General features: G+C 39.0%; 1 protein-coding gene across 2 annotated transcripts in view; it reads right to left on the reverse strand.

Moving 5' to 3' along the window:
* The window catches only part of AFAP1 (actin filament associated protein 1), a 124,284-nt gene that overhangs the window by 96,152 nt on the left and 1,146 nt on the right, over positions 1-26,986 (reverse strand). The window lies entirely within an intron of this gene.

Here is a 26,986-nt window from a genome sequence, read left to right on the forward strand (position 1 = left end):
GCAACTTTCTGAACCAAGCAGTAGATTTACTGATTTAAAGAATAGCCTAAAAATTAGAATTGCCATGAAGTCAAACACATATAAAATTGTAATCTTATTCAAAATTTTTACTATAATCTTTCAAATTACATGACTGACTCAATTTTCAAATCTTAAAAGTCCAGGAAAGGCTTAGTGACCAATCAAAAAGATACTCAGTAAAAGCAAGTTGTAATACAGTATAATAATTGTAACAGCTCCCAGTGGTGGCTGTGTGGTCCAACTTTCCTTTCTTGTTCTTGAGCATCTACTGAAAGAGTACACGGACCATTTCACATTCTGTTCTGATACAAGTAAATAATTTACAAGTAAACTGCTTTAACAGAAAAAAGCAGTATTTGGTAAATATGAATTGCAAGAATGAAAAATCTGCAGAGATTGTTTATGATGTGAGTGCTAGTTAAAATAACTACAGATTATATGGCACCAAAAAGAGTAATCAAAACTAAAAATACAACAAAAACAAAGAGATGATGATCTACTATTATGTATTTTAAATTACAGGTTTTGAAGCAAATACAGCTTTCTTTAAACACTGAAGGTTAGTCTAAGGCTGCTTAGACTACTTCTGTTTTACCTAACTTCTTTGTTTCAAATTTATGAAAGTCTATTGCTATTACAGAACCTATTCCCTTCTTAATGGTCCAGGGAGAATATACTTCCTATCCTGCAAATAAACACACTCTATGAAGATACAGAAGAGTACAAAAAAGTGATAAATTAATAACTGGAGTAAAGGAGCTAACAATCTATGACAAAATATGAATATGCTGAACAAACATTGGTTTTCCCTAAAGTTCTGTTAATTCTAAGAAACATGAAGGAGAAACCACTCCTCCTATTTGCATAGTTGTGTTCATGCACATTTGTTGTTTATGAAACACTAGTCCCTGTTGCCCGCCTTTGCTGTCCCCAACAGATGGGACGTCTGCACTACACACCAGAATGCCACAAGTGTATTTTAATCACAATAGTATGCAGAAAGGCATATTAAGCCCCAGAGACATCCTGTACATGTTCCGGTGGCATACATATCAGACAGATACTAGATAAAAAGGAAATAAAAATCTCAAGGTTTTTATTGAGTCTCAAGGTCTAACAGAGCCAAAAAAAGGATTGTTTCTTTACTGGTGGCTAAGGAGTGACCCTCAGGGTGGGTCCAAGACAAGAATTCAATGTGACTCCAACTCTGCTTAAGCTGATCTAAAGATGGAATAACACTGCTGCGTTCCTGGTGGTTTTCAAGATTCATTCCTCTATAAATCAGGAACTAGTGGTTTCAATTATCAGATAGGGAAGGCTGAAAATTTAGATTGCAACATTTTAGTCTCAGGTTCTTCACCATCTTCCAGTACAGCCTCTGTGGACACTATTTAAGGTCTCTTAAAACACTAACACATTGCCACCTTCTTTTCACAAGTGTTGCAGTCCTCTGATTGAAGTGACAGAAGTGGTCAGACTGCCAACATGCCCCTTCTAACCATCACATCAAACATTTAACACAAGCTGCTTCTCAGAAAGGACACCAGAGAAAACCTATTGATAATATAACTTCTACGGATAAGAAATTATCTAGAAGCTCCTGTGCAATTAGGACCTCATATGCAACATTCACTGGTATCATGGAGTAAATAAATCAACACTTTCAACACACTGATTTTAAACATATAATATTTTGTTAACATTGATGCATTTACCCCTTGCTTTACTCCTGTCTATGAGAAGATCCAGCTCTATTCCTAATATCCTTAGCACAATAACATGGCAGCAAGAAACTAGTTCCTTGTCCCTTTGCATTTGTGTGTTCATCTCAGTGCTTCTGGAAAACTGCAGCATCTGCTTGTTGGGAACTGTTAATACTTACTGCCAAAAAACATACATACCAAAAAAAGCTAGGGAGCAAATTTAATACAAAAAACATCAGTTTATTTATGCCAAAATCATGCAGGCCACATTACACATTTGGACATAGTGGTTCAGATTGACATTTAAATATTTAAGGAAGATTGGTGAGATTTTTTTGATGTTATTACACTTTCACAACTTCCAGAGAGCACTATGTACCTTCTTGACCCTTACATTGGACATACAAACTCTATCCTACACTGTCTCTCAGTTACTTCCCTGAAAAAAATAAGTTTGGGATTAGAAAACCAGCACATACTTATCATTATTCTTTCGAATTTTGTAAGTAAAGAGACCACAGATTTTTGCAATCATTTCTAAACAATCTTTTCTAAACAAAGATATTAACAAAACAGTTCAGTCTCTGCCAAATCAAATCAAACCAGCCATCTCCATGTAATATAAGAAAAAGTAAGAAGGCTCCCTATGGACTCCTCCAGCATTACCCTTACAGAGAATCTATCATTTGAAAGGGAAAAACGAAAAACTACAGCAATCTCCTAGAGACTGAATACTCTAAATATTCAAATAAAAATTTGAAAGAATTATACTTTTTGCAACACAGAAAAATTTATTACTGTTACCTCATTATTACTAAGACATTAGCATGGCTTTTGCAAAACATTTCAGTGTCCTTCCAAACTGAAAAACCTGCCAAATTCTTTGACTCAGTTGCCATAAAACATTTCTAAACTGCTGGAACCAGATCCAAATTTTGTTTTATAAAAGTATAAAAAGGATATGAGTAAAACCGTGGGTTGATTCACTTTGAATATAACATATGTTAAAGGGTTTCCGGGTCCTGTTACTCATTATGAGAAAATAGCGATCCAGATATGCAGATATATTATGGTGGCTCCACAGATTTAGTCTCATCCTATTGTTTTTGGTAGTTTTCCCTTTCATCTAATCATCTGCATCTGGATTTTCCCTAAGTAAATCCATGTCTTCCAAAACCAAGTCCACTAAAGCAGTGCCATCAATACAAGTGTGTACTTTCTCTAGTAATACTAACCACACAGTTTCCTCTTTGTCAACAGAGCAAATTAGACCAGAGAAAACCATCCTTTGCACTTCTGAAAAGTTCAGCTACATTACTATGAAGACTTTTATCCTTTGAGATGACAATAATGTAAATTACAGTTGAATTTATAACCATGTTAGCTAGAAAGGATCCACAAGTTTTCTTTTTTACACTTACTGAGAATATTTCAGTGAAGTTCTCTGTGAGTTTTGCAGTTTTTAGAATCTTTAGAGGCTGTTCAGCAGTTTATACCTTCCATATAACCAACCAACCAATCATCATGAAACTCATACTTAAATATCTGCTAAAACATGTATTTTGCTGCAAGAACGTCTGTTTTACTGCTCAACAGACTTACCCGGTTCAGATGTGGGAGGTCTACCAAGTATACATAGGATACCTCTTGCCTTTCCAGATGGGTTTTGAAAGTTTCTGGGAGCATATCTCCATAGATTCACCACATCCTTTCAGGCACATATAGGAAATTCCGGGAATGCACAGGAAGAGCAACAACTCCTCTGTAGCTTGGCCCCATCTCCTCACTGGGAAGCAGCAAGAACAGCAACCCACATCAGCAACCTACTCAGCTTATCTGCTCATGTCAATCTGCCTGCCTACACTGAAAGCAGCACCAAGTTCAGTTGAGAGGTTTTAAAGTGTGTTTGGGAAGTGAACTAGACAACTTCACACCTGGACACGTGTAGGAGTGAAGCCGGTAGAAGAAGTAGCAGTTAATTGATGTCCATCAGTCCTTCCTGGAGTCTGAGCAGTCCCAGAGTTGCAGTTTAATGGGAGGTAACGCAAGGCTTAATATTACTGTTTGGCACAGCTATTTTTTCTTTTTCTAAACTAAAGCCTGGAATTACAAAGACAGATATAAAGCAAGTTAAATTCTTATTACAGCTTGTGTTGTTTGCATAATGTGCAACTGGGTTTTCTGAATTTCAGGAAGCGTCTTTCAGAGAGTTCAAGTTTGGGCTGTGCCGGGGGAGTGATGAGGCTGTTTTGAGCTCTTTTGTAAGGAAAAACATTTCCATGCTTTTAGTGTCAGTTTTCAAAAAAGCAGAGGATTTTTTTTTCTTTTGGGTAACTTTTTAACTTTCAAACAAAGACTAAAGTGATCCATTGCTTTGGAGAACTGTGTGGAAGGGAGGCATTTTTAATAAACATCCCAAGATCCTCTTTAAAAATAAAACCTTCAATCTCGTTTGAAATTGAAAATAAAACCTTGTCACATTTTTTGCCCGCACACTGACTTTTTAAAATTAATTTTTAGGTTTTTTTCTTATTTGACTGTACTGTAGAACATATATTTATTCTCAAACATCAACATAAAGCAAATGTATCCTTTGAATTCTTTTCTGATTGTGTTCCTTCCACAATACATTTTGTTTTTTAATGCTCACCACCCACATCAAGCTGGTTTTAGGCAGCAGCACGAGGAACTTCAGGATTTCACTTAATATTCAGTATTCCTCTCCCTAAGGAGTAGTGGTGTCATATTTCAGCTTTGCTTTATATTTCCTGTTGTCATGTGTCTCTGTGTTTTTTAAGACACACTTTAGGCAGAATCTACTTCTGTGGGTTTCAGAGTAGGAAAAATGCGCTTTTAGCAAAGACAAAGAGAAAGAGGATGACAAGAGGGAAAGATGCAAGAGCTAAAAAAACAAAAAGGGAAAAATACTAGCAAGCAGGGTGTGATTGCCACTCCAGATCAGCATTTTCAGCCCCAAAATCGTCTATAAAAAGTGGAATCTTAATCATTATCTCTGTTTTTTTGTTTTTTGGTTTTGTTTTGTTTTTTTTTTTGTAGCTAAGTGATTATATTTAACACAGCTTGAAGCCACTTATGTTTATACAAGTGCATGGGTCTAACATGGGGAACTGAAGTCTGCCAAAAGTAATTGAACCATAAAAGTCACTGAAAGTTTTCATGTTACACCAGAGGGAGAAAAACACAGATATTGGCGCTGTGTTCTAACAAGACAGCTGAAAAAGAAAGTTGGACATTTGCTGGTCATGTTTTCTTAGAAATGGTTATTTCCACAACACTTCAAAGAAAACCTTTTTTTGTACTAAAGCCACTTCTAAAGCAGCAGCAATCAGAGGAAGCAGGATGAGACAACAGAGGCAGGGGGGAGGAAGGACAAACCACAACACCAGAATGGGATGTCCCCTTAGTCAAAGTCTCTCCAACGTTCATTCCTTTAAATGCTCAGTTGGATATTTTCCTCCTAAAAAGTCTGGCTTTAATAATCACAGACTTTTACATTACTTTGAGCAGACTGTCTGTTGCAAGTCATACTCCTCAGAAGCTGCATCTCATAAGGGTGAGTGGTGGACTGACTCAGTACAATGATGTAATCTCATCAGGGAATGAGAAGTGTCAGCTTCCAAAAACCAAAAGATGGGGACAGTAAGCTTGTCACAAGCTGACAGCAGCTTCGTCAGATGGTTTTCTTCAATTTATGCCCATTTCGGATGAAAATGGGAGGAAGAGAAAGAGAGGGTATTGTTGTCAAGAAGAGGTAACAAAGAAGCTAATCCTGCAGCTGTTACCAAAGGTGAAGAGTCCATGTTGGTTTTGCTAAGAATTGCAGAATTCAATTTCAATACAATAAAAGAAGAAAAGAAAAAAATAACAGAATAATTGTAATTATAAAGTTATATGGAAAACCTTTGTGTGAACATGAAACTGTGATCTGAGAAGACAGAACTAAGGATATGAAACTGAAGCAATGGTACTTAACAACTAAAGCTTCCTTCAACATATCAAAATCATTTTGCATTAGTTACTGTATGACTATCATACTCTGTTTAACATGGAGAACCAGAAGCTGTTATGTCATTTTCTGAAGATATCATCCAGGAAACCCAAGGTGTCATCATGAAAAATGTTCTTTACTAAAGTTTACTTTGTTAAGACATCATTAAGTATTAGAGAGGAAAGCCATCACCAAAAGACGGAGGAAAAATTGATCTTTTGGGTGGGAGAGAGTTAGAAAAATATGAGAACGCACACAACATAAATAGTTCTTGTTCAATCAGAGAATATGGCTGAAAAAAATATTAAGGAAGTGATGATGTTCATCATTCTCATCCACGGTGAGACCAGCTATACCTATGTCATTCCTCATGGAAATCAGTCCAACCTTTGACCACCACTGGCAATCAAGTCCAACCTTCAACCATTGTTAACATAAGAAAGAGTGTTTCTAATGTGCACCTTCAATCTCCTGTTCTGAGTTTTAAGACCATTTTTTCATGTTCTAGCCAAAGAAGACCTGGGGAATATATCTCCTTTTTCTTTGTAGCAGCCTTAATGCAATTGAAGACTATTATCATGCTTCTCTTCAGTTTTCTCTCTGCTAAAAACTGAAATCCCATCATCAGTCTCCCACAGGTTGCATCTTCCAGCTTTCTGATTATTCCTGTTGCGTTCTTGTGAAATCTCTCCAACTGTCCATATTATACCTCACGTACAGAACCCCATATGACACACTGCTCCAGCTGAGGCCTTCCCATGGTTAGTTGGGTCCAGGGGATTATTTCACACCTCTTCCAGACAACATTCCCAATAAAAAGTTTGGCTGTTTTTCTGGCAAAGGCATGACACCAGTCCTTCAGACTTGGCCAAGACATGGCTGTCACATCTACACATCCTGCAGTGTATACAGTTGTTTTATTCTTGCTACAGGTAGTGCAACAAAATGAAAGATATCACTTACTTTCACCTTAAATTGTTTGCATTACTTAAACATAGGGGAGGGGGGAGGGGCAGGGATGACATTTTATAATGATAGTGGCCTTCAGCCTCTGCAAAAGCAATGCAAAAGAAAGTCTTCAGGGTTTCATCACCAAATTTATCATACCAAAGATGATAACCGAGTGGGGAAAACTCACCCTAATTGACTAGAATAATAGATCTTTTTGTCATCTGGGCATGAGACAAGAGTTTCAAACATCCCAGCTAGTAGCTGTCTGAAGAAACCGCTTTGATCCAGGTTGGGACACCCCTTCCCACACACCAAGATTCTGGAAAAGATTTGCTAACTCCTCCTCTATGTTATAAAAGTCAGTTTTATAAGAAGCAGAATGATGGAAAGAGGAAGAATTGAAAATGGCTGATACAAATGAGGTGTTTAGAAGTCCAGGAACAGCCTTCAGCCTGGACTTGCTACTTTTCTGCTGAAGCAACGTATGAGTAACAGTGTCAGCACTAAGGGAAAGAACATAACATAATCTATCACCTCCTGATATTACTGCACATCATTTTAATCAGAGAAACAGCCTGTGTCTGTCTAAGTATTAACAGTGGCAATAAATACATAGCCCAGCTGACCTTATCCTCTCATGATAAAAAAGGTTATGATGAGGAAACATTGCTTTGCTAATATCACAAATTAGTAGGTTGTAAAGAAGTGAACATATGAAAAAGGTTCATTAGAGAGTGAAGATAATAGGTTATAGGCTCCTTTCTGTTTGTCCTGAACTGTTGCAAAAGTTTGGGCAGGAGGAAAAAGAGGCAGAATATTTATAGGATGAGACACTATACAGGCCCCTCAAACGCAGCTCATCTCAAAAGAAGGACATTGATCTCTTAGGGCTTGGATGCACCTTGGCATGGTTGCCAAGGATATCGCTCTCCCTCTTCCCCATGCATGGAAGCTGTACCAGTCTTATTTCAGCTGATGAGCCACGGTGGCTGACAGAGTCATATTAATGCAGAAGATCCCGATTTCTGGTTTGTATCTAAGTACCACAGCAGTTCAGACTCTGAATTACAAGTCATTCAGCCATGCACGGATAGTATTAACTTCAGTTGGCTGTGAAGGGTACACCAGACCAAGTAGGGTTTGAAAGGCTTACCAGTAAAGAAGCACAGAGCTTCAATTAACTGATCTTTTCCCAAGACCTTCCCCTTATTTCTTGTTAGTTCATCACATGATATAATTTTCACAGGAAATAAGTGTTTCTCATTAATGATTTAGATCTGATCATGACAAGTGCTGTTTAAATAGGAAGAAATCAAGTTCTTAAAGAATCTGTCAGATGCTTGTCAAGGAGTAGCAGTTATTTAAACATTAGCTGTAACACATCATCCAAATAACATACTTGGAAAAGTCAGAAATTGCTAAGGGTGTAAAACATTACTAAGGGTTTAAATTCAAAAGGTATTCACCAACTTCTCTTTAGATTGGCATCTGATAAATAATACACTCTGCCAGAGAATGACATGTACAACTGAAAGTAAATAAAGAACTCTGGCTGATGCTCACTCCACTTCCCTCCTTCACTTCCAAGAAGCTCACCATGTGCTTTCAGCTTAACCATTTCCTAATTAGAGGAATTGTGATCCTTGGGCCAGGCTGGATGTTCTCCATAAAATGAGCTACCAATGCTCTGAGAAAACAGAAACTGGAGAGTCACTTTCTGAGATACTGAGATGAATTTCAGAGCAGTCTGTGCAAGTGAGAGAAGCATGTACAAGTGTGCAAATACGTTTGTATTTCAAATTAGATGGTTATTTCTGTTTTTTCTCCTCTCTGTCTTTCCTGCAAGCTGCGGCTTTACAAAAACTTTAAATTAACCTATGTCTGGGCTGCTGCTGAGAAGGGCTGATCTCATCTCTGATTCCTCATTTTCATGCCTTTCTTTGGGCCAACATTAGAAGTTCTGGGCCACGGGGTGAGCCAGAGGAGGGCACAGAGCCAGCTCACTGTATGTCTGCAGGAGTTTTGCTGGTGCCCAGGCAGGGCAAGACCAAGGAAGGGAAGATGAGTTGGATCATCTCTTATAGTAGCAGCCTACATTTAGATTTAAAGCTATTGTGAAACAATAGTCTCTAGTCCTATATATGTGCATACATATGTGTGTATATGTATACACACATACAAAAAAATACCCATGTACATACGTGACTTTCCTCATGTTGCTGTGGGGGAAGCATGACAGTTACCAGGAGGTGAGCAGTGGGAAAAAACATCTCCATCTCCTGGGTCAGGCACTCGGAGTATGGCAGGAAGGCTGCAGCTCACCCCAAGCTCCTCAGAGAAGAGTCCCTATTCCTATGGGGTTTCATTTGTTTACGTGTAGAACTCAGTAGCTATGTGAAAGCAAAAATAAGGATGTTTTTATTATGCAGTATACTCAGCTTCTTGGAGCATGCATGAGTTGGACATAGACATTTTGGGCTGCATAGCCATATTGTAACACAAGACCTGAAGGTAAAAAATGGTATTTATTAAACACATGTGCAAAATAGTTCTGTATATTATATATGAAATACACTCAGGCACGCTAAACTGCTTAAATTACTGGAGGCAATGTCACCAATAGCCTAAATGTTATAATTATTTTCAAACTAAAGCAATAGCTCCAAGTAGGCTCACATTTAGCTTTCTCCTCCCTGGGGCAGCGCATTCCTAGCAGGGGTGTGATCCTGCATCTCTGTGGAAAGCATTAACTCCTGCTCTGATAACAGTGCAGCTCTGTGCTTTTAAAGACTACAAAGCAACCATGCAAAGTGTGGTAAAGTTCATTCTGAATATTTCTGTGAGAATTAAGCAGTCCAGTAGTACTTCACGTTTTACATAAGGGACATTGTTTATTTTCCCTTCTGAAATTTGTCTTAAGGTCAATAAATACAACATCAGTCACTATTTTTTTTTTTAACAAAAATAAGGAACCAGGGGACTACCACACCTACCTTTTACTTTTATCCTTTTTATTTTGTGCTTCTACCTGATAATTAAACAGAACAGACTGAAACTGGATAAGCAAGTGTTAAAATGGAAGAACACACATAGTTATTTACATCCTAAATTTCACAGGGACATATTTAATTTTTTGATGTATTCTAACTCTCAGGGAATTGTTCTCCAGGTCATATAAAGTATGGTACAGTTCTTCTACATTCTTTTTTCCTATACATATGGTTCAACCATATTATTCAGCCCCTACAGAAGCAGTAATAATACTAGAAAATACATACATATTCTTACACTGTAAGATGAATTTAATAAAACTATTTATTGGGAAAATAGTTGACAAGTATTTTGATTTGTGCTGACATGTAACAACCAAGAGAAGTCAGCAATTTTTAAAGTACCTCTTGGCAAGGTTTTGGAATCCACAAGCAGAACAGCAAATGAATGCAGTAAAGAAAAAAAAAAAAAGAGAGAAAAAAAAACCCCACAACACTCAAAAAACTAAAAGAACCCATGCTGTTTAAGGATTGAGTACGGAAAGGTCAAGGGCTTTGGTCTTTCCAGTATATGAGAAAATGGAAATGTATCTGAAATGATAGGAAGACATGCCTCCTGAAGGCTTTCAGAATTCCCCTGCAATGGGTTATGTATGACATTCTAGTTGCTTATCTACAGATGTCTGTTACACAGTATAAATGCATGCAGAAGTGTTAATGCAAAACACTACACACATGCATTCATATACAAGATCAGCTGCTCATAACACAGTTTGAGTAACTGTGTCTGTCCTATCCCACAGCTAGGAGATAAAGCTCTAGCTCTACTTAGTGCTTCTGTTTCTGTAGCAAAATCCCACAGCTCCATCATCAACTCAGGAAAGTGAGGAAGCTTGCCTAAATTAAGAGGAAAAGAATCAGGTCCACTGCAAAGACCCAGGGGATATACGTTACTCAGGAATCTCAGTGCCACTAACGAGGCAGTGCAGCAGAAGGGTAGACATAGATTTGAGTATCATTTCACATCATGCTTCTCCCAGCCAACCTCCATTGACCCAATAAGAGCACCTGGAGTATATATTTTGCTTTAGAGATATATATACATATATATATATACACACACACATATATACACATATTTCTGTAGAACATTGGTAGTGGAATAGCAACAGAAAGGGGAGGAGTGATGGGCACTAGCTAGTCGTCTACTTAAGAAGCTGGGGACAATTTTCCCCAAATATATTTATGGTCAGCAAATGAGGCTGCTTTTAGAAAAAAAATGTAGATGTTTCCACCCTTTTGAAACTGAGAGGCTGTGGTCTCTTGATGTAAGCTTGTTGAACAGTATATGGTTTTATTCCAGAACTACATTTGAAATACACTTTACTAGATTACTAGGTCAGACCTCACTACGTCCCAGTAGAGAAGAGTAGTTGCCAATCAGTTTTAAGAAATCCTATCCAAAGTAGGATTTATTAATACCCTTATGAAGAGTTATAAGCACCTATGTACTATATGGTTGCAGGTACAAACCACTTTCTTCCAAATCAATGTCAATAGTGAAAGAGAGGAATCTCCAAAAGGTTGTTTCTTGCACTTAAATTCTTCATCCCTGCCTAGGCCTTTAAATTTTGTTGCATCTAAGGTCTTTATTTGTGTTCTGGTTTCAGCTAGGATAGAGCTAATTTTATTCCTGTTAGCTGGTGTAGTGTTATGTTTTGGATTTAGTATGAGAATAATGTTGATAACACACTGATGTTTGTAGTTGTTGCTAAGTGGTGTTCATACTAAGTCAAGGATTTTTCAGCTTCTCATGCCCTGCCAGCACTGGGAAGGGACACAACCAGGACATCTGACCTCAACTGGGCAAAGGAATATTCCATACCATATGTTGTCATGCCCTGTACATAGACTGGGGTGAGTTGGCTGGGAGGGTCGGATCACTGCTGGGGAACTGGCTGGGCATCAGCCAGTGGCTGGTGACCAATTGCACTGTGCATCAGCGGTCTTTCTTGGGTTTTATTTCTCTCTCTTTTTGTTATATTAATTCTCATTACAATGATTATTATCAACACTATTATTATTATTATATTTTATTTTTATTTCACTTATTAAACTGTTCTTATCTCAATCTATGAGTTTTACTTGTTTCCAATTCTCTTCCCCATCCCACCGGGGGCTGGGGGCGAGAGGGAGGAGTGAGCGAGCTGATGCGTGGTGTTTAGTTGCTGACTGAGGTTAAACGATGACAATCTGTAGGAGATATCAGCAGTTCTATGGATAATAAGGTAAGGTGGGTTGTGTGAATATCTACAGCAGATCTCTTCCTACCAATATCTGTAGCAACTTCTGATGTTTTGCTAGGGATCTGGAAACAGTGTTGGGGAAAGCACAGAAATATATACCAGGGCTTGATGCCCTCATTTAGCTATGGCTTGCCTTTCTGGTTAACACAGAATGTTAACACAAACTCCAGCTGCTCAGAAGGTCATAAGCCCTTGTAAAGAACATGTAAATGCACGCTTGCCTAAGCTAAACAGCTGCCACTTGGTGGTCTACATTCAAGTGAAAGTGATGTGTTTATGAATAACACTTTCTAATAAATGCTCTACCTCACCAGTTCTTAATAATATTTAACTTACCTCTTTCTTCCAACAAAAATTATTTAGGTAAAACAATACAGCAGTAATTATCAAGTTTCAAACAATAATGAATCTTTCTGGAAGGTTACCTACAATAGGTAATATAAGCAAAATGTAGCCAGATAGCAATTATTCAGCCAGAAGCAGTGATGAAGAACTACATTCTTTATAAAAATAGCTTAAACTATTTTTAAGACTTGAACAGTAACAAAAAGTCAGACAAAGGCTGATATCAGTAAACAAATGTCAACAGGAAAAGAAATACAGAACATAGGTTATGTACACTGTTTTTCTTAGGGGTGAAGTTAACCCCAGGATGAAGGAGCTTCACAAGGCACTCTGCATCTTCCAGTTCTGCGGTTTTATTTGACCTTCAGGCGTGTTAGACATAATTAAGTCTCTGAATTTTCACATTGGCTTCAATGCAAATGCACATGTGCAAAGAACTTTGCTTGATTGGGTCTCATGGACAAAACCCTATTTTTATAGGTGTTCATTTCCTACTGGAGTCATTTGAGTGCTGTTGCAGGCTTAGTTTCCAGCCATCTCTATGTAAATCTCCTCACTAAATTCTATGGAAATTATTGCTCTACTGAACTAACTGAGAATTATAAATATATATATATATATATATGTATAAAATATATATTGTATTTAATGTGTAATATAATACAGTATATAATAAAAAGCAAAACAAATAACAGTTCAGTTAAAAAAAGAGCCTTTAAGGAGATCAGCTTGCTATACAAGCTTTATATACTTTATAGATGGATTTCTGCTAAAGAAAGCCATATTTCTCAATTTTACTTATCTGTACTTCCTGTCCAAATCTGAAGTATACTTATAAAAAAAATCAAGTTTTGGTAATAAATTCAAGCTACTGGTTCTCCCTGGACTTCCTTTCAAAATCCCGAATCTCTGACTTTATCCAGAAATTATGGGCTCTAATATGCACCTTTTCAAGGACACAAGCAATAAAATTTTCCCAAATTTTAGCTGTAGTTTCCCATGTGATAGCTCCCAAGCCACTACACAGTCAGTTTATTTTTCACTTTTTCTGCCTTCAGAACATGTTTTTCTGTGATTTGACAGCATGTTTTTTTCTTTTTTTATTTTAAATCATGGAAATAAAACTAATTAATTTTGGTTTAATTAAGATTAAGAATGTCAGTCACCCAAATGTAAAACATCTTAATTAGTAAGGCACTGAGCACAGCAGTCTAAATAAAAATCTCATAGCTTAATGAACCAACATTTGGTACAGAAATGATCTTATATGAGACCAATATGGCAAATTACTCATAAAGCAGAGAACTAAAATTATGCAGCAATGCTCAGAAATACATTGCTAAGAATTTTGTACCATAAAACTAATTTTCCACTAATCTGTCTCAGTCAACATTCCTTCATTTCCAGCTTCTCTTCAAGGATGTTTTCACTGAGTCCCATGAGCCTTCAGAGCACTGAAGTAGCCATGCAAAGATGTCGTGACAGGCTTTTTTGTAAGCACCAAGTAAACTCAAATTAAGAATATAAATAATCCACTAATCTATGCAAATTCAAAGAATGATCATCTTGTTTTAAGCCTCCTGAATAAATTCTTTTTATTTTAGGTTTTATTTTATAGGGCTGAAAGTAGGGAGGCAGACCACTTGAGCTTTAGACGTGACATTTCTCTGACTAAATGCCAGTGCTTACAATGTAGTCATCTGTATCTCAGCTAGTTGCCCTAGGCTCAATGCACAGTCAATGGAGAAATTTAGGCTTCCTAAAATAGACATCTAGAACATATCAGATTAATTACATCCTAGAGAAGCAGATTTCTATCCCCTGATTGTAAAGGAAGTCTACAGGGAATGAGCTCAGCTGTAGACCTGCTCTGCTGTGTGTGGGTTGAGTCTGGCAGGATGTATGTCACTCTAAGTGACTATCAGTTTTCACATGCCTTTAATTTGAAAATATGATCCCATGTTTACTAAAATGAAAGTGAAAAAGAGCTTTCTCATTACACTCAAGCAACTTAAATACAGTTAGAGAGTTGTTTAAATAGTCATATGTTATATTCACACACACATTTAATAGTGCTATTCTTACTTATCATTTTTAAGTCACCTATTACCTGTGCTTATCCAGTTTTACTGGGAACATAAGCAAAAGAAATATCTAGACATACATTTTCTGAAGTACGTATTAACTGGCACCATTGGGGGCCACAGTGGAGCTCACATAGTCTCCTTGGTTTCTGACTCACTCAGCATGCACATGAAGCTGCTGTTACAAGCACCATGGACAGGCAGGACTTGTGAACATATGATGACACTTAGCTTCACATTCCCATTTTTTCAACACAGATGGTCCGAGTGAGTGCTTTTCTTAGTGCCTTGCAAGTACCAATAGTAGAGTCCTAATTTAGAAGGGAACAGATTAAAACAAACTGTTTCTCCTCCGTTAGAAAGCACATTTCCAAATGCTAATCTTCTGGATTAGTAAATGCAACATTAATTCACAAAAATGCATTCTCATTTCACTCTAACTTTGTCTTCCTCATGTCACAGCCTCATCACAATTCTTTTTCTTCCAGCCTTGAAACTCTGGTGTGAAAAATGTAACAGATTTGACATACAAATGAAAGATTTCATCCCACTGTCCCAAAAGAAGGGAGGAGGGAAAGAAAGTACTTCTGCCTCATAGCTGTCACCCATGTATCAAGAACAGCCAATGCAACAAGCCACCACAAGCATAATTAAAATCCTTTTTACAAACAGCATGCCTGTTCCCTCAAATCCCATGGATAAACTGGCGAAGGGTTTGCACTGCACTCAGTACCTTTGCTTTTCCTAACCTATCAACACCAGCTCAGCTGTGCCAATACAGCTCCAGCCCCTGCAGTACACTGAATAACGCAGTTATATATCCTATCACTACTCTTCTATATCCCATTACTACTCTTCGACACCCAGTGTAGATAAGCATCAATGTATCTATTTCACAAATCTTGTTACTATTTGAAATCATTCTCCTCTTCAATGGATGTCCAAATTGGTTGTCCTCTGCTTCACTTTGCCTTTGGTTGCACATGTCTAGTCACATTTTGTCTTTGAAAGACAGTGATTGAAAATAATCTTAAATGAAATCCCGTACATAATTTCTACCCATGGTCTTTCAATAAGAAAGCAGATCCAAACAAATTCCCATTGGCAAGACTCTATATTGTGGGACTGAAAATCACCATTTGTCTTCTAAAGCAATTTTTCAGGATACCAACTCTATCATAATCTTCTCTCACATGAAAATTCATAACAGATGGGGGTACTCGATTGAATATAGAGTAAGGCAAGGCAAAAAAAAAAAAAAAATCAAGACAGAGAATTATATAGAGCATCAGATACCATTCAGCCATGAATGCATGCCAAGTCCAAAAAGTCTCCAGTATGGGGCAAGTTTTTGCTTAAGAATAAGCATAAATATAAATAATAATTAATATGATTATTTTGGGATAGGATATTTACAAAGGAAGTGATTTCACTGTGGAGACACACCAGCTTAATATTTTCCAAATCCAGCAGAAATACTGTCATCTTTGGATGATGCAGTTGGATTGAGTTCATCCTACATTGTGAAGTGCCCTGTATGAGTAGATGCTGATATATGATCTCTTGGAAATATGTCTGGAAAAGCAGCTACCGGTCACAACCCGTACACCACTTTAAATTTTCCGTTCATAAATTAATATTTTTAATCCAAAAACTTGCAGAAATCCGACCTTACAAGTATCTTAGCAGAAATCCTACAATAACTATACATCAAACAAGTCACAACACATTCTGTATTACTTATCTTACAGAATACACAGTTTTTGCCTTGAAAAATTATAAAAATGGGTGCATATATGAAGATGGTAGAAAAAAATCTCTAGGAACATAAAGAAGCTAGGGCAATAAAAACTACCCAAATCAATCCCTTTGCTAGTCTTAATATACATTTTACAGTTGTTTAGCTAGCTTAATAATGACATTTATTAGCACTCACACTTGGAACAGATGAGATATAGCCCTCTGCTCCTTAAATTAAAGAAAATGCAACTTTATGCTGACAAAGCTTTTAAGCATCCAGGACACACAGTCTACCACCATCAGAATTTTAATTCAGTGACAGAATTCCATGGTGTAATCAGATAAAGAAAGGAAAATGATGGTATCCTCACAAGCACAGAATCTAGTAACCTTCACTACTAGTCACAAACTGGCAGACAAGCTGAATGCAAAACAAGATAAAGGTAGCAGACAATGAAAATTCTCACTCAAAGGGCTCTCTGCCAGCGTTCAGTGACTCCCCAGCAGTCCTATTATTAGGGTTCCAAGTGTCTGATCTTTCTCTTATTAGTCAATGAAAAAAATTCACTTGTCTACAGGCAGAGGAATAGTCATTGTAGGCATGGATGCTATTTCTTAAGCACAGGAAGGAAGAAGCTTCACTCTAACACCAAACAAAAAATCAAAACAATTATGAAATGCTGTATTAGGTATACTATAGTATAAATAACAATCCTGTAGGAAAATGCACTTTACATGTGAAAGCAGCAACGACTGAACATTTATTTTTCCAGGGGGTTTTTACCATTTTGTTCTTGACAGTTTGAAATGGCATTATCCCCTTCTGCTTTGGACAACTCCCACTGGTGAATGTAGAGTATCTGCTTCCTCCTCACAAAAATCTCATTGGGAAGAAAGTCTCACTTTAATAAAGAAACAATGACAAAAGGAATCTCACATTTTTCTGAGGTAGACTTATGTCAGAAAATGTCCAATAATTAAATTTTGGAGAACTATGCCACTAATAATGACTTCTCCAATCCAAGGAAAAATGTTCTTGTCACACCCTTTGTCTTCTTTCATGTAGTTATACCCCAACAGACTCTATTATCACAAGGTACAGTTGCTCAGTATGATTTTGTGCCTTTTTGAACTACTGAAAAATAATCTTTATTATTGACTGTAGCAAACCGACCCTGTGAAGTGCTATGGTACACACAGAGCCATGCTTTGTTTAACCCCTCCCAGAGCTGATAAGAGCCTTCTAGAATTATCCACATACTTTCAGTTGCTTCATTGCACTGGGTGCAGCTGAACTGAATAGGGGAAGGATTATTTTGGCAGACTACTGTAATGAAGTGAACTGATCCGGGATGGTCATGATCCTGGATAGCTGACCCTAGTGAATGCAATCAAAGAAAAGTGCATGCATGTGTGGACAGTCCCAGCACGTCTCACATCAGTGACATAACTTGTATGGCTCTTTTCCACTGGCTCACTGGGAGAAGAGCCCAGTTTATAATTTTAAGAGCAAATAGTATAACATTACATGACACTGCTCACGTAAGGAGTACAGGGCTATAAAACAGCAGGTGAAATGTTTGCTCCATAGACTGCTTGACAGAAAGGGCAGGTGAGCTAGCCCCTGTAAAGTGCAGTTCAAAAGTGGTGTGACAAATGGTCTTATGGATATAACACCTAGCATTGTTCCAAATATTAATTTTCTGGGGTAAAGTAAATAAATGCTTGTTTATCCCAGAGTTTAGGAGTGTTTCTAAACTCAAGTTGCAGGAGTTAAAATGAAAGCTTATAAACCAGGAGTAATTATAACAAAAAAGGGAAAAGATGCTATAGGATTCTTACGTGCTTCTCTCCCTCTTACACACTTCATTAAAGTGAAGATTACGGTTTTGTACTTAAATCTCAGGAGTGTTGAGGGACTAGCAGGGCTGATGAGAAAGATGACCAGTATACCAAAAACCTCACAACTTTATTATGCATTTCTTTCAAGCATTCAGGACGACTAAGTCAGTTCTCTTCTTCCCTTTGCACCCTGAGCATCTGACATTTCCACTTCTTACTCCCCATCCCATCTCATGAAGTCATTAATTTTTATGAGTTAACATAGAAAGAGCTGATCTAGGTTACGAAGTGCTCCGTAAGTCACTGATGACAACTTGCTAGAAAGGCACACACCTCTTTGTCTATATATATATCGCTCAAATTGTAGCTTGAGCAAGGGCACATTCCTGCTGTGTTGTCTCTAAGCTGTGTGGTCCTGGCTCAGCCGGGTAACTGGACCATCCAGGTGATGCCTCCTGGCCAAGAAGAGCTCCACAGTCACACCTAGGAAAGCTGCGTACCTTCATTTCATGTATCTATACTTTCACATATTTACATTTAAATCTTGCTCGGGGTTGTCCAGATCCTGACTCACAGAGGAAAGCACTTAGACCTCAGTAGGAAGCAGCCCTTCCCTACAGTGATGTACAGGGAAAGGGCTGGACGCTTTCATAAATACTGCTTCCAAGTCACCTCCCTGAAGGGAAAGAAGAACTTAACTAGTGTAAATGCAAAGACTGAGACCACTTAAAACATACTCAAACCTAGCTAAAGTTTGATCCACATTTGGCAGAGTATTTTTTCTTTATTTGGTTGTTCTTCTTTAAAGCTGGCAGAATGACAACCCTAGAACAGCTGTTTTTTCATAAGGGCTGGTATGTCAGGAAACCTAGCCCAAATGATCCCAAGTCTCAAAGAGGGATTTCACCCTTTGCTCTCATAAAGCACAATAAACTTCAGGGCAATTTGAGTGTGCACTTAGATCCTGGAGCCTGTAGATGTGCTGACCATAAACATAAAGGAATCCCCAAGTGCAGGTACAGCAGAGCTAGTCTCATAATGCTTAAAAAGATATTACTGTGGTAGGAAGAAGAAGTTGAAGGAGTTGAGAAGGGCTGAAGAAGTCTAAAAATCCCCAAACATCATACCTCTTCAAGACAGCTTTTGCTTTGCTTGCAATTTAATCAATATTTCAGTTGTTTCTTTGGGGGAGACAGCCACATGAGTCTTCTACATGTACCTTGTAATTGCCCTTAGGTTCTAGAGAGAGCCACTGTTTACAGGGAAGCCTTCAGCAAAGCTTATTTTTTTACACTCAAAGTACTTTTAAAAGTTACATAGCTGGACTACAAGCAAAAGGACAGAAAAATGAGAGATCTGGAGAAGATGAGGTCAAAGAGGTGACAGCTGTCAGCAAGATTTTCCTTATATGCAAAATCTAGACTCAGTATTTTGTAAACAATAATAAAAGAGAAGATCCAAAGGGATGTGAAGGAAATTGCAGCATTGAGAGGCTGCGAGGCTCACTCACTGCAGACAGACAGACGGGAACAGCAGTCACCAAGAGACTAATTGGAACTTGAGTCAGGTTAAAATTTACTGTTGTGTCTTTTTGGCTTGTTGGATACAGTTTGATCCAGCTCATGTCTGGGATCAGGCTCAGGATGTGGTTGTCACAAAGGGGGAAGGTATCAGTGGCTCCAAACCGCAGCAGTGGAGGTTGGTGGAAGGGCTCATTTTGAGGGCAGAAAGGTTGAAGTGGGGTCGGCACATTTACACACCTCCCAAGCTGACTCCTGTCCGCAGGGGTTCCTATTCAGCAGCCCAGCGTAAACAAGCAAGCAATCCCAAACAGTAATCTCACCAACATCAAATAAGATGATTCATTTATTTAAAGCTGAGTGCTTGCATAAACACTTCTCTGAGCCCCAGGGAAAGGAGTGAAGGAACCCAAGAAACTGCAAAAAGTGAACCAAGGACAGCAGAAAGTCCTAGAGAAGATGAAAAGTTCACAAGCCACAGGAACAGACAAACTTTCCCAGAGAGGGAACAGCTCTTCCTTTCCCCAGAGGACACTTGTTTTGTTTATCTGAGGTTTTTGGTGTGTACTTTCAGCTGTCTGCCTGTTTGGGGGATTGTTTTCATTAATTTCTGAAGTGAGAGACTTATAGATTTTTTGGTTTTGTTTTGGTTTGGGTTTTTTTTAAGGTCTCGAACTGTCTTTTTTCCTTTTAAATGAGACCTTACTTGTTAAAGATCCCTTTTTTCAGCAGAACTAACTAACCTTGGAAATAGGATTGTTTTTGCAACCAGGTGGGGTCCCACCCATCTGCACTCAGCATTATTCACACTGGCCCTCATCCAGAATTTTCCCCAAGACTCTTCAGGGTGGATCTCGTTCCCGTTAAGCTCAGAACAAAATGCTGTGGCCTGACCTAGCCTCTATCTCCTTTCAGCTCTCGCGGTTCCTCCTGAGGGACCCAACATGCACCCCTCATCCCCTGCCCAAGGAGACCCGCAGCTTTTCATGGTCCTAATGGCAAACACATGGTGCAGATAGAGGGATCAGGTGAGGAGAAGAGCTCTGTATATTCACAGAAGCTCCTCAGCCTGAATATTTTTTCCCTCCAAGAAGCAAAGCTTTTCATTTTCCAAAGGGAATTCTTTAATAACGTTGTTTGTTAACAGAGTTGAAAATCGGGTAGCTCCTAACATTTTCAGGTATTTCTTTTCTTCTGTCTGTATCTCCTACAGCCAGTGACAACATCCAGTAAGTATTTCACTCTAATCTCTAGCATGGACTTGGTTTACAAGAATAAATGCCACTCTCCCGAAGGGCAATTTCTTTCAGTTTTACCTATGCTGAGCCCCAGCAGCAGAACAGCATCAGAGTAGCCCCTCTGCAGCTCAGCTCCTGGCCACCCCTGCCCCGCGACAATCAGCAGCCCTGCTTCTTATCTAATGACTCTGCCTTTTACATTATCTATCTTAATTTCAACTCCTGTCATTTTATCATTTCCCCATTGTGGCCCACCCTGCTTGCAGGGCTGAAACAATGTCTTTTTGTTAGGTCTGTGCTAGCAGCAGGCAGCCAGCTGGTTTGCTGTGTGCTCACAAGCAGGAGCCCCTGAACAATGATGCAGGACTCGGCTCCTGAGGCTGACTCCTGCTGGCAGCTTCCCCTCTCCTCCTCATCCTCCTGCTGGGACGGGACTGTTTATGGCTTTGGCCTCTTAAAACCCCTCTACTAAGCAGTTGTGCAACTGCAGTGCCTGGCTGCTGGAGCTCATGGTCCAGAGTTTCAGCCTTTCCTGTCCCCATCCCCTGCTCGGGCAGAGGTGCTGGGGCTGATGCCGGCTCAACAGTGAGGACGGGCACCGCTGGCACGCAGCAGCTAACAGCATCACCTGAAACCGCCCAAGGATGTCTGTCTGTCAAACCCTTCCCCTCGGCTGCCAAAATCCTCAGGGACAGCCCCAGCGTGCAAAGACAGACAACATGCAGCATTGTTTTGGGCAGGCTCCTCTTCACTCAGGTTTGCCCATCTCTGGGGCAGGGACAGAAAGCTGCAGCCACTGCTCTGCCTAGTGCCAGTTCAGCAGCTGGGGCCATAAAACCTGTCAAACTGACACGTTACACACAGAGGAAAACCACAAAAGTCATTCTTTCCATAGCCAGCTAGCCAATTCACGTGATTTTTTTTTTTTTTCCTGACAGAGTAGATAACCATTTTGCTAAATGGATTTCACATTTTATGAGCATTTTCCTTGCACTTGCTATTGCACATTTCTTACAGCATTTCAAGCTTCCTTGTCCAAATCTGGTACCATATCTTCTACCAAGAATTGCCTGGTTAAAAAACCACAAAAATTATAGATTACACCTTGCTGTTGGTCATCATTACCCATCTGAAGCTCAGAGCCTTAGCCTTTTATTTGATAATGTAACAATAAATATATTTATTAGCAATTAGTCATGTTTCTCAGAAAACTGGTGTGACAAAGACAGCTCTAATATATATCACCTATTCATATACACACTCTCTATATATCTATCTATACATATATCTGTATATATATCATATATGCACACAAACACATGACTATGAAAGAAGTTAAAATTATACACCAGGAGTTCCACCTGTCCCCATTGCCTCTTGCTCTCCCCTCTACCTGTTAGCTAAGACTGTGCCTGCAAGGAAGCCAGGCACGAAGTGACAACCTGTCAGTGTACTGAGCCCTGGAAAGGAAGGCAAAAAAGTTGTACTTACTGCAGCTGTCAAGAAAAAGAGAGCAAAGGAATTTGAAAGCAGCAGTGAACAATGAAAAAAAAATCTAAAAACACAAAATGTTTTAAATTTCAGTAAAACTTCAATACCAGACCAAGGTCAGTAGGGAAAACCAGCCAAACAAATGCAAAACAAACAAAGGAAACACTTACAGGGTGTTAATACTGTTTTGTATGCTTAAATGTGGGATGTTGTAGCTGATTGGCTGACCTTGGCCACTACACTATAAACTTGCCTCCAAAAAAGCCCTAGAATAGCCTGTGAAGGCACACATGTTCCCACAAAAAATAGCAAACCGCTTAATCTGAGAAAGCTGCATTATTTCATGTAAGAATCAGAGAAGTCTGAAAACACTTCTTTATTCTCCAACATTTATGTGTGCAGAAAACACCTAAACTAATCTAACTGCATCGACAACTTAGTAAAAATAATGCTGAGGATCAGAATGAGGCTGGAGAGCAACGACTGTGAAAGGCTGAAGCTGCAATGGCTTGTGAATGATTCGCCAATGCCACTGAAACATAGTGAAAGTCTCTTCCACTGCTTTACAATCATCATATTTTATTAATCAGCCCAACGGCACACGGTAAAAATTGAAATCTGTCTACAAAGTTGGCACATATGGGAAAAGATCACTCCTGGTTGTTTTATTTTAAACAAAACCTACAGTAGCTCCCATTGTTTGTTTGCTTTTCCCCCCAGAGTAGACAGCATGTGGCTTATGAGCCACACTGATAGATGCGATAAAGCTCCTGCCAGATCTGATTGATGACAGCACTAGGAAATGCTGTGAAGGTCACACTGTAATTCTCTCTTTGCAGCTGCTCCTGGTAAGAAATGGTACAGCAAAATAAAACCTGGATCTGCGAATCACTAGTAACAGGGAAAGACCATCCTTACCTTGCCTTCTCTTCTCTTCCCTTCCAGTTTTCAACAACAGGAATGCCATAAGCATGTGTAACCAATGAGACACTAGGTAAGTTTCAGAGAGATACTTAAACATACTTTAATGGACAAAAGAAAAAATCCAGCCACAGCAACTGGCCAAATACTGGGCCTTTATACATTTGAAGACAGTCCATAGTAGTTTAGCATGAAAGCTGGATATTAAAAGAGCGTTTACTATTTGCCTCTCTGCAAAACCCAGATAACATACCACAACATATTCTCTGGGAAGGAGCGCTCTCTCTGATAATGTAAATACATGGATTGAGCATCTTTTCCAAAGTCCATTAATTGTAAATGAACCAAGCAAGCATGCTCATTAAAACTGGCTAGCAGCAAATTCAGCAAGCCAGAACATGAGTCAGTCAAGTAGGACACCAAAATCTTGTTTTCCATAAATGTTTAGATGTGACTAGGACACGGGTAAGAGACTTCAGGGAATTCACAAACATGATATAATGACAGTCCCCTAATGAATAATATATATTTAGTGCAACTCATAGCAATTACCTCACATACACAAAGTGCTGCATTTCTTGGGGGTAAAATGCTGTTATCTTTGAGACATGAGCTACATTACAGATTAAACCACTTGTGTACTCTTTTCTGGCACTTTCTATTAATGAATGGAAATATTTTTATTCAGCACTTTGTACTCATAAAGATTCTGGCACAATAAGGCCATTACCAACATCTGTCCCAGAGAAAGACAGCCTTTATCACTCAGCTCAAAAATACATGATGGCAGAGAGATGCTGGCAGCAGAAGTCCCCCAGATAGTCAAAAAATCTCACCACTATGTCACCATGAAAGGAATAATGCACAGATTTTTTTAAAAAGGTTTATTTCTTTTTCACGTTAGGAAAGACATTTAAAGAAGACAGTTCTGTTCAGTTTTGCTTATTTTACTGCCAAACACACACAATCAACTTTTAACACATCACTACATGTGAAGAGCAGTATCTATACAAAATCAAACCTATAAAGTCCTCTTAGGAGTTTCTTTTCTAAATTTCCTGAGGGACACTGGTAAAATATACAGCAGATATTGATTCATCCTTTTCACAGCCTAGTGCATTCTTCCAGGGCTATTCTAAGAGAGCTGATCACCATCAGCTCATTTGGACATTGCTGTGTGTTCAGGGCGCTCAGCACCTTCAGCAGTCAAACCTTACTGTGCAACATATGTCATGACTGACTTTCTGGTAAGGTGGCAGAGGGGTAACGAATGGCTGACAATGCTATTTTTCTGCCATGCAGGACTGCACTTGTTACCACGTCTAGAAAACAGGGCTTATGTCTCAAAAGATTCATTTGTTATATGCTGGGAGATACTCCCCTTTCCACAAAACCCAGTTATGTTCCTGCAATACTACTGATTAGCATTGATAGCATCAGCACGTGTTTCATGATCTGGAGAGTCAAGAGTTAACTTTTAATCAAAGAGTAAGAGCAATTTAACCTATACATAGTATATTACAGTGCTGTTGCATATGCAATACAAATAGAAGACCTTCACGTATACGTAGATGAGTAGGTGCAGTCCAACATTTATGCTGGTGTAACCCCTACACACCGCTTTTACAGTCACCCCCGTGCAACTGCACCTACGTGCTTTCCTACCTGGTCATAGTGCTGACAGACTATTCTGGGTATTGCTTTATACAGACACTCCCCCAAAAGACATCTGATATGATATTAAAAATTTAAATTTGGTCTAAATCCAGCTTAGGATGTATCATAATAGAAAAGCTAACTTCATAAATTTCAATAGATAACCTTAATAGATGTAGAATAGGAGTACATGCGAGACTTAGCTTTTTCATTCTTGGTTCAGAGTTCACAGTAACTCTGTAGTCCTTTGGTTGACTTCCATTATTTTGGTTGTGTTTGACTACTGGAGTTCAACTGGGAGCCTAAGAACATTCTATATTAGCGTATATTAACCTGGAATACTATCTATTGAGTAACACACTCACCTGCCCAACCCAGACAGTTCCCATGCCAGATGAAACACTGTGTTTGTCAATAAACTGATGAATCAGAGGAAACTCAGAGTCATGCCAGTAGCTAGGTGTCATTCACATCTAAAACAAGTTGAATTGCCTAACTGGAAAGGATGCATACATTTTTTGAAAAGTTTACACAATAGGCTTTAGTGTGACTAAAACCATAAGAGCATAGAGTGAACTAAATTGTACGGGAGTTTGGAAGCATAAGTCCTTGCATCCCACCCTCCCACTTCAGCAAGAGATCTCTTGCAAATGAATATAAAACACATCCATTTCTCCTCCTCACCCCTCCGTGCAAAACAAAGAGCGCAGCTCTGAACAATGCAGTTAACCAGGCAGGCTCCTGGATACCATACTCCCATTGACTGACCTATCAGATACGAAACTTTTTAAAATGGACGGAAATTAAATCGGCCGACTCCAGATTGCATCAATCATCCCTGAACCGCTGGCTTTTTGTCCTAGGGCAATATCTCAAGGAAGTCGGCAGGGAGCAGCAGGGCAAGACAATTCCTGATCTGACCTTACAGCAGGTTCTCTCTGCACCACTGAAAGGAATAGCACAATTAGTCACATGTATACCAAATACAGCCTGCCCCCACTGACATTTTAATTATTAGTTTTTTAATGTCTCTGACAGTACTTCAGGAGATGAAAATTAAAAACTCTCCACTAAGACTGTAAGATTTCAAAATAGTGTGAGTGGCTGACCTACTGAAGTGTTACTGCATTTTAGCCATCCTTGCTAGCACTGCTTCAAGAAACACTGCAATTTCAACCCACAGATCTTCCAATTCCCTTCATCTAAAAATCTACCCAAGACCCAGGAACACTACTTAACACTCTGAATTCTGCTGATATATTTCCTGGGAAATATCAAACTGTGCCACATATCACCAAAGGCAGTGAATATCCGCTATTGTTCTGTGTGCAAGCTTGTCACCGCGATCACTGGGTATCCAGACACACAAAGAAAACTGCAGATGCTTCTCTTCAGAATCCATTTCAAATTCTTCTTAAGCCCTATAGCTGCAGAAAGGCAGGACTGTTCTCCCTCCAGCTCTAATGCAGGATCTGCTCCTCTTCCACCCCAGTTCCAAAAGGAAAAATTGATTGTTCAAAAGAACGTAATTGTGCAGCTCTTCCTATGGAAACCACCAGGAGGCATAAGGGATGTCTGAAGGGCACCAAGTGCCCATGTAGGAGAGGGCTGATGGATGGATCCATCTGGCTGCCAAGCTGTTCCCTTGTCACCCTGCACCAACCCTCCCCAGAGAAGCAGAGAAAAAGAACTTCATAATACTGCTATTTTCGTGAAAGAAAGAAGTGGTCCTGTAACACCCAGGGCAAATGGCAACAGAGCACCTGTGAGGGTGACATACCAGTTAAGGAAAATACTTCTGAGAGCCGAACCAAGCCATGCTGTGACATTTATTTCCCCATGGAACAAAACAAAGAACTGCACAAAGAACAACAGAATCCAATGGCTTAGGAAGCCCTGGACTGCAGTACAATATTTAATTAGATCTTTCTGGCTTTGAGATGTATTATTTTATAGTCGGATATCCGCTGAAAAGATCAGTCATTGTAAAGGTATAATAAATAAAACAGGCAAGGACACACCAAGTGTTTGCATCAAACTGATCACATAGTATCCAGAGGGGAGATTAGCTATATACTTCTCTGTTCCTGACATCTGTCTTGTCGTGTCTTTCGGAAGTGTGTGTTCACTCTTTTACACTGCCTTTCTGAGCAGGTGAACACCTTGGTT

This window comes from Tyto alba, unplaced genomic scaffold, assembly GCF_018691265.1.
Source record: "Tyto alba isolate M040663 unplaced genomic scaffold, T.alba_DEE_v4.0 Super-Scaffold_6, whole genome shotgun sequence".
Taxonomy (NCBI): domain Eukaryota; kingdom Metazoa; phylum Chordata; class Aves; order Strigiformes; family Tytonidae; genus Tyto; species Tyto alba.